Genomic DNA, 12,033 nt, shown 5'->3' on the forward strand with positions numbered 1-12,033 from the left:
CTGAGTTGTATGTAATGTATAGTTCCTTTTTTTTTTCTTTTTTTCTAAGGTTTGGAGGAGTTTGAAATACACCAGTGAATAGAACAAGTTTGAACAAGTGTTTAAAAAGGTCTTAACAACCGTTAATTGAAGAGTAAAGTATTACTCCTGTGTACTGTATGTATTAACTGAGAGGCATTTATTAGCTATTGAGGAATCCAGAATTTGTTGAGGTGATGATAACCAAAGCATTATTAAATCAGTTTACCACATCTTAACTACAACTTCTTAATGTGATTGTGGTATGGTGGACAAGGTGTAATTATTGCCACTGTAGATGAGAGCAAGAAAATCTTTAAAATCCCATTTCATTTTAAGGAGCACACATTCATGGCATTGTTCTTTTGTACTGTAAAGCTTTCTCTCATATTTGATTTTGTGCATATAGCCTACGTCCTTCTTAGGACCTATCGTCTTGAGTATTTTCATTCATGTTGTAAGAAGGACAACTGCTTTTAATCTTGACATCTAGTGGTTTTGTATTCTTCCCGTATTTGGAAGGTAGGGCTGTAAATTGACACAGTTTCCACATGTCAGTCTCCTCTTATTGTTTCTGCTAGTGTTCAAGAAGTGTCTTTTTAGGGTTCAGGGTTGGCACTGAGGGTCATTTAGATGTTTTCTGGTTTTGTTTTTGTGGGAATAAAAGGGGGGCAACTATTTTTGTAATCCAAATTTAAGGTGTCGCATTTATTTTAATGACTTGGTCAGTTCAGGAACTGTAGCTCTTAAAATGACTTATACCCCCTATGTTCCTTTTTGCATTTTACATACATGCAGTTTTTTAGGGTTCCAGGAAAAAATGAAATTTCTAAGGATTGATTATTATATCACCACATCATCAGGGTAAGAGGAGACGGCATTTAGGATGGATTGGTTTAATTGGGATGGGAGGTAGGATGGTTATTCATCATAAACTATGATACACATTTACACAATCCTTTTACAGTCAGGAAGTTTCTACAGAAAAAATGTTGCAAATGTAGAAGAATTTAAATTAAAACGTTACCTTGGCAGTAAGATGTTTAAGGTTTAAAACAAGTGCATTATATCTTATAAGAATTTTATTTTTTATCATATAAAGGTAGGTACTGTACAGTATAGAAAGCACATGAAATTATCGATTGAACATGCATAAAACTAATAAATTTTGACATTTTGTGTCGTCCATCTATTGAGAGATAAGCCAGTTGTAAATGGAGTGGACAAAGTTTGAAGGTGTGCAATTTTGTTGTATGAAAAGCCCAATAGAGCACAAGTTTCATTAGGATATGCGAGTAATAAAAGTGAACATATCGTATTGTGTGTGGACATTATGAAATCACTGTAACGCCGATCGGTTAGGGTAGTAGTGGCTGGTTAATATTTTTTTTTTTCCCCTTTTTATAAACAGGACCTTATTGGGGTTTAATTTTGGTAGGTCAGGTAAGGATTTATGTTATAATGGCATGAAAAAAGGCCAGTTTGTATATAGTTGTTCTTGCTATTTGGATTCTGTAAAAATTGAAAATTAGAAATTCAAAGGTTCCCCATAATGTATAAATGGTTTTGCAGGATTGTCTACTCTACCCTAACTTAGTTAGGTCTCTCATACACCAGGGGAGCAAAAATCAAAGTTAATTTAAAAGTTTGTATATTTCATTTCATTTTACATGTCCAACTGATTGGATCAAACTCCTTTATTTAACATTTCAGGGGAGGAAGGTGTACAAAGCATAGCTGTTATTGACTTAGCCTTCCATCATCAGACTTAGTTTTTAAGGATTTTAGTCCAGCCAAGTCATGAACAACCATTATTTCCAATATCTTTTGTCAAGGTTATGGTAAACTCCATAGTCCAAAGTCCATGCGTCTCTGTATTTAAAAATGTACAGTATTTATAAATTGTTACATATATTGCACAAGCTGTAGGGAAAATTGTGTGGATGAAAACCATTTGCCTTTCAGATGACATTCCTAATAAACCACCAGCTGAATGCCTTGTCTGTCTGCCTCTCATGAACATTTGCCCCCTTTGGTGTCTGCCTGACCTACGCCCCTGTTTTGGAAGGAACCATGAGGTTGGCAGCACACCACACTATTATTTAGCATCTACACCATCATATATTGCGTCTGTAATGCTCATATCATTTGAATTATAAAACCTATTCGAATGAATGTATAATTAATTTGTTATAAAATAAATGTATTTTTAAATATGTTGAATACCTATTGTATTTTATTTAAGAGCCAAATTAGAATATGTAATAGAAAGAACCATATCATAGGGAGCCTTATGCCATAATTTCATTTAGTCAAGTCTCCAGACAATTAATGTTTTAACCTTGATCTTTCTTGGATAGACCAACCAGATAACAGTACAAGTAAGGTACAGTATTGCAATGGTTTCTGTTATGACTGATTATTTCAATAACTTGGCCATGCCACCTTGGTTCTAGGTTGGTTGCTTTTTTACAAGTTACATGTCTAAACTACTGCTCTTACTTGACAGGTGTGCAATTCACGGATGAATTTGGTTTTCTCCGAATGGCTGTGGTAGCCCAGAAGGACCTTGATGACTCAGTCTGCAAACTGAATCAAGGTGCTGCAGAGGCAACAGTTGGTTTGACTAAGCACCCTAACTACATACAGACTGAGTTGATGAGAATTCTGACACCAAACACCAATTGCATGAATAAAAAAAAGGAAAGCATGATTTCACTAGCAAACCTCCACTCATCTACACTGGCCCAAAGCTGGAGGAACCCGAGGTCGAGTCAATGTAAAATATGTATACGATGGAATTGCTGGTGGGTTAAAAGGGCTAAGTTAATCCAAGGCTTTGCTGACCATAACAATATGCAATTCTCTTATGAAGCAATTGTATCCCCTTACGGGCCTAATAAATACGCAATGACTCGAGCTGGCTGGCAAACCTGATGAAACAAGCATCCACAAGGAGCAGACAGATACTAAAACCACTGGGCGGAGCACTTCCATGAAGCACTGAATCAACGTAATATACAGTTGATGCTCTGCCTATCTCACCATTCATCCCAGACCTCAACAAGCTTCTGGAATGGTATGAAGTTCTTGGAGTAATCATGAGCATTAAGGAAGCAAAAGGTATGGTCCTGATAGCAGCACAAAATTAAAGTCGTGAATAGACTCCATAACTCCTTTCCATAAGGATAAAGGAAAAAGAAGTGACTGCAACAAAAGTCAAGGTAGTTTCCTTCTATTTGTATCTAGTATAAAATAGTAGCACGAGTTATGCTATTACGCTTGACTAAACACACAGTATTGTATGTCTGAATCTATAAAAGTGGACCATTATGATTTTTAACTGTTAGCAAATACAGTAGTTGAGAGCAAATTAGACTTGCACCGGTGATCTTACCATGACATTAAGCTTTGTAAACTCCTACGGAAGATGTTCTGGTCCCTGTATTTTTATGTCAATAATACTATTTCAATAAAAATCTTAGAGAAGACAAGGTTCAAATAGAATGTCAAATGGAGGGTAGCCAGTTCAACATCGGATGTTTACGTGCTCTCACAAAAATTTCTACGGTACATGCTAATGACTTAAATTGTAATAAGTTCCGGTTGAGGAAAAAGTCTGTGCACCTGGGAAGCATAATTCCAGGAAGGACCTTGGTTGGCAACTAGAAGGCCTTGTGTTGCTACAATATGGACCGCATCCACAGTCGACTATTCGGAAATAGATGCTTGAGGGAGGCACGGTGTCTCAACAGTCCTTGCCACTGATGAGCTTGCTCGGAGATTGGTAATAAAACATCTGTTACCTCTCTGAATCTCATTAGGCATTCCTGTGAACTGGGACACTCTCCCTCACACTATCTAAATTCAAGCCTTAGTATACCAAGATGTGTTTGGGGCCTAGCCAGACACCAGGGAGAAGATCCTGGTGAATATCTGTGGGGCTCTTGATGACTCGCCCCACAACACCCTGAACTGGTATACCTTGTTCACAACCACAAAATGGAGGTACTCACTAAGGTTAGATAGACTGGAATCTGGAAAAAAACCGTCCTTGAGATGTATTGTAAGCGTGATCTCTCAACGATCTGATCGTGCTGTGGTCTCCATTTCAACTGGAGTCTTCCGACGGGTCCCCAGCTTCCAGACATCTCCTTGGCAAGGAGTTGACTACAGAAGCCAGGGGATTCATCGCAGACACTTGTAGCATTCCTCTACCATGGTCAGCACCTCAGCCCGAAGGGCTATGACCTTCACCAAACCGTGGCTGTGAAAACAAGTATGCATGCTAGTGAGCACACTGAGGTATGTGAGCAAGCTCTGACGATCTAATACCTGCTTAAGGCTTAAGACCTCTCCTGGCGGCAGGCATCAGACGACAAATTATAAGAGAAGAGTTGGTGCACGGGAGGAAGCCAGACTGGAGCATGTTCCCAGTCTCCTCCGTCTGGGTAGTAGGTATCTTCCCACATCATTACATCAGGAGGAAACCTAACCTTAGAGGAAGAGGCAAAAATTGTGGAACACTATTGTCTTCTGTATATCACCCCTGTTCACGGAAGATAAGCTTCTATGTGTTACAATTTTTTTCTAAGTATTTGTCAATAGCCTCCAGCAATTCCAAGTGGTCACCCAATCAAATTCTGACCCCCAACATTGCTTGGCCGATGACTATCAATAGCTAGTACCTGGTCCTTCTTGACACTTATTGGTAGAACTTTAGACATTTTCTCCTATGCTAAAGGTGTTAGATTAGCAGCCTTTGTTCCAGGGTCAGCATTTGCCCTTAAACTGAGAACGATCAGTATGCTTGTGCATATCCCTACTTTTATGTTCGAAGCCTATATAATAGTAAAAGGGAGGATGGAACTAGGTCGGATCTCCCAGGTGAACAGGCAAAGGCTAGAAGAGCACTAACAAGTGACATCTCTGAAAAGTGCCTAATTCCAACTTACAAATAGGCATCCTGCTTGTTGGAGCCCTTGGGAAGTATATGGATTTCCTTTAAGTATATAGTAGAAACAACCTGAGTACCAGCTCAGATTTGCATTGTGTAGGATTCATTTACCTTTTACCAACTTCTTTACTTTTGGCTGTGCTTGCCAGAAGAAATAAAGGAGTTAGAAGTGTTACTCGCCTGATCAGACAGGTGAGAGAGAGTACGATGTGTAGTAGAAAGGTATGCAACAGATTACAAACAGGAAAGCAATTGGTCAAAAACAACCACTTGAGCAAAAGGATGCAACCTGCAATCGATTACTTGTCATGCTGCTCTTAAAAACTTGCAAACCCCTAGTAGTACATCTAGTACTGTATCTCTAATGGAAGAGCAAAATAAAGAAATGGAGATACACGACAGCAAGCAATCACTGAATAGATCAGCGATAACAAGCAAATGCGGAAACATTCCGAAAATATTTGGTTCATCAGCCTGCACAGAAACACTCCCAAGCTGCGCGCACCGGGGTATTATTCCAACATTTGCTCGCGAAGAGCAAGAGTAAAATAGTGTAGTTGAGATGATGGTAGCAGTGAAATGTCAAGGGGAAAACACAACAGCGCTCGAACCATTTTAGTTTTCTTCATCCTCGGTGGAGAGCTGGCTAATCCTATCTCTCCCAATGAAAGAGAAAAGATAGGAATATCTATTAAAGGGATTTTGACGAAGGAAAAATCTATTTCTGGGCGAGAGACCCGTGTCGCCCAGTGAAATGCTCCTATGGCACCATTTCTAAGGTATATAACTGCTATATATTACCAGAGAAAAAATTGCATGGGAATGCCAGGTTGAACCCAGCTCGCTCACCTGTATAAAGTGTCGATATAATACTGGGGCGCGATAAATCACAACCAGAGGCCTCACACCATTTAGATGTCTCCTGTTAAAATCCCCGACCGGCGAGGCACCGTTTAACCTCGTACTACTACTAACCAACCCACGCCAGTGACGTCACTCCTAATATAGCACGCAGTTTGTTAACAATACTTTGTGTTGTGTGTAAATTTCGCTGGTTTTTCTCTGGATTTACCTCAAAATGTCCGACTCCACTGTCACTACATCTAAGTTAAGTACCAGAGCTATGAGTTTTGAGATTTTGGAGGGGGCCTTGTCCATTTTTGTTTATATTCAGTTTTTTATTCACGACCTTGCTGGGTCTCCCTCGGGACAGGCTCCTTCCTCTCTCTCTCTTGTTCGTTCTAACGATTTTCAATTAGTCCTCCATACTGATTGTTTCTCATTGTGAACTTTATGGGTCTCCACGGTTCACACACCGTATCAATTTTATATTGTCCTGTTTTATGATAACAGTTATTTCATATTCATGTGCGTATATTGGAGGTTGCCCGTTTTTTTTACGTTCGATCGTCATCAGCTGACTGAATCCTTTACTGAGGCTGATAAAATTTAATGTACAAACAATTGCTTATACAACAACCTTCTGTGTATGAAGCTATCAATAAAACTGTAAGCGAGTGAAAACAGTTCAAAACTCACAGTCCCAAGGTGGGATTAATCTGCTGCCAATGAGCATGCTTGGCAAACTCGTTACCACTGTACTAGCAAGATGTGTGCTGATGTGTTTCTTTACTATGGGAAGGCAAGTGCTTTGCATAAGCACACTTAAATTCTTATTTTTCTATTGTCTGGGTAGAATAATCCTAATAATGCAATAACAAAAAGGAAAAATATTACAATGTAAAGTAATTTGTATTTTCCCCAAAACACAAACTCAATTCAGACTTGCCCAATCTAAACCTCGGGAATTTTTTACTGGGATACTCAAGATTTTTAGGTGTAATCTTAAGAGAAAGAAAGAGAAATGTATTAATAAGAAAAGGAAATCTTCTAATAGCCCTTGGGCTTTGTTTCCATAAACAATTAGATGCTCGTCTAATATGTGAACACCGGATAGCATACGAATACATAGCTATCGCATGCACTCTGGTCTTGTTAAGAAAATACACCCGTATTGGTTTCAGAGGGAAGTCAGTACCTAGTGGAATGAACTGCTTATTCTAGACCCCTGACTGCCTTATGCATATTTGTGTCTAGAAAAGATATTCACCACCTCAAAAAAGAGCGTTCAGGTGCGAGCCAGGCCTCAGGTGAGTCAAGTGATAGCCTAGAGTGTATGCTGTTGAACACCGAGAAAAGCTCTGCGATTACCTTGAGTGACCGCTGAGAGAACGTTTTTTTTTCAGAGCCCAAAGGAGCACGAACTTTAATTCCCAGGGAAAAAGAAGGCCCACTGATGGTGGGTTTTGCGCTGGGAGCGCAGCCACGCATGAGCGAGCCTGGCTCGTGCATTCTACCCTGACAGGTAGAGCAGGCTCAGTTGTGTGAGGGCAAGCACGAACCATGAGGGATTTGGGCTGAGAGCACTAGCTTATAACGTTGCACTCTCAACCCAGCCAGGAGAGCTGATTGGCAATCACACCTGGAGTGCCCGCACAAATGTTTTGAGCACCAAGTACTCTGTGTTCCAAGCAACTCAGAGGTGGAAGGGATGCTTTCACTTTTAGCGCACGCCCTGAGATAACTTGCCAAGATCTTCAGGGAGCTTTGAAGAGCTAGAGTGCTCTGACATTGGAAAGCATAGGGAAAACCAGGTTAGGACAACAGCTTGCGTTTGCGACTGCATTGGCTGAAAAACCCCGAAGGGTTGACTAGCTCAGAGAGAGATCCTTGTAAAAGCGTATCTCAAGTGAAAGGCCAGAGTAACACCTGATTGCGTGCTGAGGGCACTGGAAGGCAGCTTGTAAAACAAACCTCTCTAATCGCTAAAAGCCATTTTGGATTGCAAAGGAACTGGCTTCAATAAGCAATGCTAAAAAACAACAACATTCGCTAGGACGTGCGTGCCTGCCGGGGAACACTGAAGGACCGGCATATACAGTACACACAGACTACCTACATAGAAGAGTCAGCCTCCAAGGAGGCAAGGATGAGCTTTTCCCCTGGGCCAACCTAAGGAGTTAAAGGGAACATGATACCATTAATCAAGTTCCCCCGATACAAGAACAATATCGTCAAGACACCATAGCCTCCCAGAGGGAACAGAGACCAAAAGTAAAGCTGGAATTTGCCCAGTTTCCAACCATCGGGGGCAGAGGTCTGTCTCCACCGACTGCTGAAATAAAAGTGGAGTTGTAATGAGTGAGTGGAGGGTAACAAATCTATGGTTCTTGACACCTCGTTAAATGTTTTAACAGCAATGTTTCAGCTTTGCTGAAGTCATACAGTACTCCAATATAAAGAATGAGGGTTTGGATTTTTATGTAGGAACCACATGCCCTATTGTGTTGACCTCTACTTCTGACACAAAAGCCAGTGTATCCCAAGCATCTTTCTCAAGGTGCAGCAATTAATGTTATCCAGATGAACCAATCATACGCATTATAATGCAAGCAGAATAAGAAGAATAAGAACCCCTGTCAACACATACCCTAGCTCTAATTATGAACATTCTGTTTGAATAAACTCTGACGAGGAGCAACATTTATGAACTAAATTAAGGATTAGAAAGAGAATTGAAGATACTAAAAATGCCAAATTACCAATGCCTTTAATTTACTACAATACAGGCCCAATTAATACACCTAATCCAAACCATAATGGCAAGAACCTCTCTGATTCACTCCTAGTTGAATTATTGTAAATATGGCTTTATGCAAAGTAAGAAATTACACTTCATTCATGAATCTTGTATCATGAAAAGGCAATTGAAAACATAATGCAACAAAAGATGCATAGTGAAAATAGAGACAGTAATACCCAAAGAATTCATGATTAACGATGCCTATGAAAGCTTAGGACTGAGCATTTAGCCATTTGTCATAGCAACGGAAAAGCTCCAAGGATGTGAAAGAAATGGAAATGTTTAAAAATGGAAAGGGAAGAGAATTACAATTAAATGTCTAGCACTGCATGGTGGTTGGCCAAGTCTGAGATGACCTGAATACAAAGAATTATTAGAATTATGAAAAAATTTATAAATACACAAAAACTAATTAAAGAAATCAAATAGTAACTCCAGCCTATGTCCAACGATTTTAGAAACCGGAGTTAGTAGCTGAAGACAAAACGGAAGCAAATTTCAAAATATGGCAATCAAAATGACTTCTCTACAGACCAGTTTACAAAAACCTTTGAAATGCTTTTCAAGCAAATTTACGATAAATAATGATATGTAGAATTCTAATTGCATTGCATGTATTGGTAGAGCTACAATCAAGGAAAAGATTTGAGGTGGAGATCCGACGTCCTACACCTAGTTAGTACATATCAAATAATTTGCACAATGCACTAATTTTGGCATCTGAAGAACCAACAACCCAACCCAAACATGTGTATTCAAGAATGTCAGTTATTTATATTTCCTCTATCAAAGTGCCAATCAGCAACACCAGTTTTGCAATCTATTAATTTCAACAGTAGAAACAGGCTGCCCCCAAAAGAAAATTACCATCCTGTTCAACCCTAAAATAAGGAGCTCCCAAAGAAAATTACCATCCTGTTCAACCTTAAAATAAGGAGCTCATTATGGTCAAGAGCAACCATGGAGAGATGTGCTCAGTAGCTAAAAAATAGACTTAAGGTCGCGAAAATTGCTACGATTTGGCAAGTGGTGATAAGGATGAGCTACATCTGTCAAAAAAGCAGTAAACAGGAAAAACAGCACGGACAAGGAGTAATAAATGAGCACCTGGACGTGGTGGAAGGTAAAGTATAAGAATCACATAAGAGAGTGAAAAACACTTGTTTGATTTCTCTCTTAATCTCATTACATGAAGATTTGAAAACCTTTACAATAATGATGTGTCCAATAATTTGATAAGCAAACTACAAGACACGATATGATTGTTATTTCATTTGTATCATGAGGTTGATATAGGAGAAAGTTACCAAGATAGTCTTCCTCAAAGAAATGTTCATTAATTCAAAATATTAGACAAGTGGAATTTAAAGCCAAACAATAAAGAAAAAGTCCTCAAAAGATAGTAAAGATCTACAACTGCCTGACGATTATTATAGTCTGTCTCACTACAAAGGGGAGTTTAAAGGTCACTCAATGAAAGGCAGAGGCAAGGGACAGTGACTTTGCCAAAGCACGATAATTTACAAGACTCACCACATAGTACATATGATCAGCGCCCAAACTAGAAACGGGGAGGGCCAAGCAATGCATGTTGACTACTCAGCAGGTAGATTAATAGGTTCCCCCAAACCCCCATCCTTACCTCACAAGAATGGTGAGGTTGCAAACACTAAACTATTCAACTTGAGCAGGACCCGCACCCCAGTCTGGTAATCACCACAACCTAAGGTAATTCAACTTTCATACCCCTACTAAAGACCTTTTCTGATCATGAAGCAGCAACAGAAAACTTATGAAAATTTTCACAAGACTGCAACTGCAGAGAATTTCTGGTCATTAAATAAGAAGATTAATTACATGATAATAAAATATATTTCCACAATCAACTTTCAAAACAGACCCATCATCATCATCTCTTTTCACCAAAGAAATCAGCCTTAACAGCACCTGTGATGATGCCAAATCATAAAATAAGCTGAGAATTTTTATTTTCCCTTTTAAGGTGTATGATTTTACTTATGTTGTATTAAAATATGCTCTTTCATTTTACAAGTGGAAATACTACTACAATGGACCATGTTAGAAAACTATCTTACCTTATTCTAATCGAGATATTACCACACGTTTATTGGAAAAGCGCAGACGACATGTTTCATCACCATGTTAATGGTCATTTGCACTAAGTTTTAAATCTTTATATCGGAAGCTTAATTACTATGTGGGGAAATGATGAGGAGTATCTTCTTACATTACTGCAACTCACCAGTTTTTAAAAGCTGAAAAATAGTGGCATGTAAAATCACATGCAAGGATCAGATGAATTAAAAATCCTATGAATAAGAATAAATGTAATAAGATACAACACAACATGAATGAATTTAAAAAATACAGTGCAATTATCTAATGTTACAAAACAATAGACGGAGTATAAAAGTATGAAAAAATACAACTCAATTGCAAAGCACCTACATAATACTACGTACCATGCATTTGTTCCCAAATTTTATCTAAAAAAAAAAAAAAAAGTGAGACTGATACTCCAAAACTCTGACTCTACTGTTACACAGTGATTATACAGAGAAGTATAACATTTTCAACTCTTATTAGGAAGCTCTGGACATAAAGTTTCATAAATATTCCAGGGTTATATTATACTACCGAACAGATACCTAATTTGAAAATAAAGTAGTTACCAGTATAACTGCCTGGTATTTAGTTGGCATAAATGACATGATAATGACCAGTTAAGATATAATCTAATTAAAGTACTATTCAAAAATGCTTATTAAAGAACAGAAATCACATTCAAACTTATTTCTGCACTTTAATTTTGTTAATTTATGTCAAACCAAGAAAAATAGAGCTTGTATTATCATCATAAGCCATCAAAATAAAAATTACTAAAACATCCTCAGCCTTAGTCATTAAAGTTGTTAATGTACTCAATGAAGACACTAATATGCAAAATATCTCTACCGACATAAAACATTTTATATTAATGTTCATCTTAAATGTGAAGCTTAAGAATCCTGAAGGTCAATGCCAGAGAATATGAATGAAGATATCAATAATTTAATCTACTAAGATATAAAAATTGCAAAATAAAATCTCTCGAAATATACTCACTTAGGGTTTGCAGCTCTTCCTAACAATTTTTTTTTTAAATATTTAAAGCAGAATATGAGTTTCTTGACCAACTACCTATTTCAAGGATAGGGAACATTAAAAATATAGAACTAAAGTATCATATCTTTGATAAATGTTTAGATGCTAACATTCAATAATCAAGTGTATTCACTGGTCGCCTTCTTGATAAAACACATAAGCTATGGCATTTATTTTAGATGTTAAAGTCAATTGATATATATGGGCAGGGTAGCATTTTTTAGGTTTAATGCTTAAACCTACCTAACAA

The sequence above is a fragment of the Palaemon carinicauda genome, chromosome 35 (genome assembly GCF_036898095.1).
Source record: "Palaemon carinicauda isolate YSFRI2023 chromosome 35, ASM3689809v2, whole genome shotgun sequence".
Lineage (NCBI taxonomy): Eukaryota > Metazoa > Arthropoda > Malacostraca > Decapoda > Palaemonidae > Palaemon > Palaemon carinicauda.